The sequence below is a fragment of the Anastrepha ludens genome, chromosome 6 (genome assembly GCF_028408465.1).
Source record: "Anastrepha ludens isolate Willacy chromosome 6, idAnaLude1.1, whole genome shotgun sequence".
NCBI classification, from domain to species: Eukaryota; Metazoa; Arthropoda; class Insecta; order Diptera; family Tephritidae; genus Anastrepha; species Anastrepha ludens.
The window spans coordinates 19,706,498-19,711,715 of NC_071502.1; positions in this window are offsets into that span (position 1 = coordinate 19,706,498).

Below are 5,218 nucleotides of genomic sequence, written 5' to 3' on the forward strand. Positions count from 1 at the left end.
GCTCGATTGTGTATCTTTCCCTGGTTCGAATTAAATTAATCTGAAATTGAAAAGTGCCAAATGAAGTGCAAAAAAAGTCATGACGTTTGGCTCTGGTTTACATTCAACATCGGGCCTTAAAATTTAACCACCCAATATAACACTTTTGCTAACATTTTTTTCCCAAATACATTTAACAACCACAACGAGAACTTTGGAAAGCTGTTGGGTTGCCGAATTATATCTACCGGACTTACTGGCTAACATATCCAGATAAGACCTCCGAATTTGATCGACTTTTCTATTATCAGACAAATTCCGCACATTTTGGTAGCCGTAGAAGAAGGTTTAGATCTAAACTCGCCTATTTTTATGACAATCAGCAGTGAAATAAAGACTAACGAAAAGAACTGTGCACTATCAAATAAGTGGACAGATTGGGAGTTCCATACACCTTTATGGGCAAAAATAAAGCAACTAAAAGCCCAGATGGCATCGAAAAGGAAGCAATTGACTTTGCAATGCAGTTTCACAAATCTGCTTGGTTGAGTACGCCAACATTTAAACGAACATGCGAGAGCGGGTTCAGTAAGTACCAGTGTTAGAAAAGAAGACACCATTTTTTCACCACAAAATCTTTTTATATTTTCCAACATAGTCCTCTTTTAGAAAGATGCACTTTTCACAATGCTCCGCCATTTTTTTAAACCGTCTGAAAAATGGGATTTGTCGAATTCTCCGAAATAAGCCTCTGTCTTGGCGATGATTTCCTCGTTTGAACAAAAATTTTTTTCCGCGAGCCATTTCTTCGAATTAGGCAACAAGAATGGGTCGCAGGATGCCAGATCGGGTGAATACGGGGGGTGCGGCAGCAATTCATAATGCTTCCACGACAGTCGGTTCTACGTTATCGAAACGACCCGGATTTATGCCCGGCCAAGGACTGTCATTCCAGCAGCATTCCCCGTATGTAAGTATGGGGAATGTTTATGCTGCTACAACAACAACAGCAATTCATAACGCAATTCACGCAGTTTGGTGGCGACGACTCCAGATGAATGTGCTGGTGCGTTATCGTGGTGCTGCTGGTGCCAAATGCGGCTGTGTCTGCATCAATTTTTTGTGAAAGAGGTACAATAACTCACTGTAGTATTGTCCAGCGATCATTTTTCCTTTTTCTAACAAATCCATGAGGATGACGCCGTTCGCATCCCACAAAATCATCGCCATGACCTTTCCGGCCGATGGGACTATCTTCACCGTCTTTGAAGCAGATTCACCGGGAGAAATGTTTTGATTGTTGCTTAGTTTCTGTGGTGTAATGATGACTCCAGGTTTCATTAACGGTAACAACTCGACGCAAAAATTCCTTGAGATCTCGCTTAAATTGCTTCGGATTTCGTTTAAATTGCTTCGGATCTCGCTTAAATTGCTTCGGGTCCCGCTTAAATTGCTTCGGATCTCGCTTAAAGTCCTTCAGATTTCGTTTAAATTGCTCGGATCTCGCTTAAATTGCTCCAATCACTGCTTCGAAGTTAACAGCCGCATCCGCTTGTGAGCAATCGCGGCACCCATCGAGCCGACCATTTTTTCATCGCCGACTTATGATGTAAAATATTATTTGCCGTTCCGGTCGACGCTCCTATGACCTCTGTTACTTCGCACACCTTCGTTCGTCGATCAGCGAGAATCCTGTCGTGGACTTTTTGAATGATTTCCTCGGTAATCACGTCTGCCAGGCGTCCTGGTCACTCCTCATCGAAAAACGATGTTCGCCCACGTTCAAATTTGTTGAACCAATATCTTCGGCAGTCGTAGCCGAGTGGGTTGGTGCGTGACTACCATTCGGCATTCAGAAAGAAAGTAGGTTCGAATCTCGATGAAACACCAAAATTAAGAAAAAGATTTTTCTAATTGCGGTCGCCCCTTGGCAGGCAATTGCAAACCTCCGAGTGTATTTCTGCCATGAGAAACTTCGTCATAAAAATATCTGCCGTTCGGAGTCGACTTGAAACTGTAGGTCCCTCCATTTGTGGAACACCATCAAGAAGCACACCACAAATAGGAGGAGGAACTCGGCCAAACACCCAATAAGGGTGTACGCGCCAATTATATATATATAATATCTAACTGTGGTCATAGATGGCGAAGCGTCTCCATAGGCAGCATCCAACTTTGCTTTTATTTCCTCGCATTTTTCTAATTACCGAACGATACTGTTCTTTTTCCATCTAAGCGAAAATCACGAAATGCTGCCGAATTCAAGCTAAGCTATCAATCCGTCTGAATTTTGTTTTGTTGTCGTTCGATAGACGGCAACACACGATGCTAACACCAACTTTCCTCACGAACGCCCTCTGTCATTAAACACGAGTACTTATTGAACCGCCCTCGTATATACGTATACGTTATTCACATAAAATACTGTGTCTCATCAACAAAAATGAAAAAGAAGTAAAACATGGCAAACAACCAGATGGTCGCCAGTAAAAACTGAGCTCAATAAAGTAACCAAGCTGCTCATAGACAAATTATAAGAACACAAAAGCGAAACACAAATTTACAAAGCCATTCAGCTGATAAGAAATGCGATTATTGCCTTTGGAAAGCCTAATCGAACATAAAGAAACCAATCATTGACAATTCTCCAAAAAACCTGAAATTTTTGCGCAAGACCTTGAAAAAATATTTCAACCTCTTAAAATAATTGATATCTTTATCCCACCTCCCGCTGTCCAAGAATCTTGCGATTTTTAACCATTTCCGCTCTTGGAAATAATTTCTTAAATCTTTAAACTGGAAACGAAGAAAAGCCCCGGTTTTGACTTGATAACAGCTGCAGTTCTAAAAAACCTAACATCTACCGCTTAGGCTGGGATTATAGAGCTTTGTATGCATACATATTTAACCTGCTGTCTCAAGTATAGAGAAATTGTTTTAAATGGATTTTCATAGCTACACTTTTGAATTTAAATAATAATATTTTGGGTGTACTGAAGTTTTTGTTATTGTTTGCGTTTTATTTTTCCAATTGTTTTAAATATTCCGACTGACAGCATATCCATGTTATAGCCGTACGTTCTACTAGTTATAAGTACCCATTGCATATATAATATATAGTAATTTTTAAGTAGCACCACCAGGTTCGTGAATCCCTCTACTCTGATATAATGTTCAATAACTATATTTTTAAGCTTCTGCCTTTCATTCAGGATTTACATCGTGAAAATTTTCATGCGATATTTTATTCCGATTATCGATGTGGATTAACAAAGCAGGAGTGCATTGATCAACTTACATCGACTTTTGGCGTTAAAGAACCACAACTTGCCTCTGTGAAACCCTGAGCAACGAGCTCCTATGTGGCAGTTGATTCTTGCAGGATTAAATCCGTGAAAATCCTCCAAAAACGGTTGTTGTGCCAGAAAAAATCGATGCTGTGAGTGAATTCTTAACGCAAAAACGCCATGTGAATTATCGCGAAATAGAGTCATTCTTGGGCGTTAGTTTAACCAGCATACATTCAATATTTGTAAGTAATGCACGAACATTTGACTGTCAAGAAGATTTGTGCTCGTTAGATACCGCATAATTTGGCAATTCCCTAAGAAATGACTCGTGCCGTTTAGTCGTAAAGAATCGTGTTGACGATATTCAGCCGCGATAGTTCGATATCTATGACATCGAAACAGATGACGCAAGTAAAAACAAAACAGTAATTGACAGTGTGAGTGTTCCATGACGCGCTTAATCCAACAAAAGTTGTTCGCGGGAGAAGCACCTCAAAGCAAATGGGCGCTTGTTTTTTCGGAGAATCTGATCATATCGCAACTTCACGACTAGAGAAACTTAAAGCAGACAACCACTTAACTGAGTGGTATATAAGCAATTTTTTGCCTAAAAGACGAATCATACAAGATGAAGTCCAAAATAAACAAGACTGGCGTCATACAAATATTTCTGATGGCGCCATCTTTTTAATGAGCCAGTGCGTTAGAAGTTACATCCCGAGCTGACTGCCAGTGAAAGCTTGGTGACATTCGGTTCAGGGGAAGTGAAGTTATTGCGTTTAAAGTGTCAGAATGTTTGTGTCATCGGTACAAAAATGAGTTTCGAACAAAGAGCTAATATCAAATTTTGTTTTAAAATCAGTAGAACGTATACCGAAACATTTGAATTGATGAAAAAAGTTTATGGCGATGGTTGTCTATCTCGTGCCAGAGTTCATGAGTGGTTTCCACGTTTCAGAGCTGGTTGTGAGGATGTAAATGAGAATGGACATAATAAGTAATCACCGAATGGAATGGGAATGGACCCAAAATCAGTAATCAACGAAAACTCCATCGAAATTGTTCGTAAATTTATCAAAAATGAACGGAAATCATCATTGAAATTCATGGAATCGGAGTTGAATATCTCTAAAACATCGACTTATCGCTTTTTAAGTGATCATTTAGGCTTACGAAAGGTCTGTGCACGTTTTATTCCGCACAACTTAACTGAGGACCAAAAATTACTCAGAACTCAACATTCGAAAGACTCATTAAAAAGGCGAGAAAAGACGAGCACAGACGAAAACTTCTTTTACAATGCTGTAACGGGTGCTGAAACGTGGGGTTTCCAACACGAATCTGAAACTAAGCGTGAGAGTGCCGAAAGGAAGACCCAGACGAGCCAGTACCCAAAAAATCGCGTTTAGAGAGGTCGGTGATGCTCATTTGTTTTTACGATATCAAGCGAATTGTCGACAAGGAGGTCGTGCCAATGAGCCAAACCAACGGGCAGTTTTCTATCTTGGCATTTTGAAGCATTTATTGCATTGCATTCGTCGAATTCGCCCTGAATACCACGAAGAAGGAAGCTGGCGCTTATTGCATGGTAATGCACCATCTCATCGATCCATCTTGTGACTGATTTTTTGACTAGAAATCGCATTTTAACCATCAATCATTCACAGTATTCGCCTGATATGGCTCCCTGTGACTTCTAACTATTCGGAAAACTGCATTTGGCTATGAAAGGAAAATGTTTTGCCCCTGTACAGCTCATCCGAAAGGCTTATACGGAGTTCCTGAAGGACATTCCGGTCAATGACCTGAAACACTCTTTCGAAAAGCTTTTAGATGCCTCAAAACAGTGAATCGATGCCAGAGGTGACTGTTTCAATAAATAAACTTGAATTTATCAGAACGAAGCTCCTGTCGTTTTTATTTTATCTCAATCTTGTTTATTTTGGACT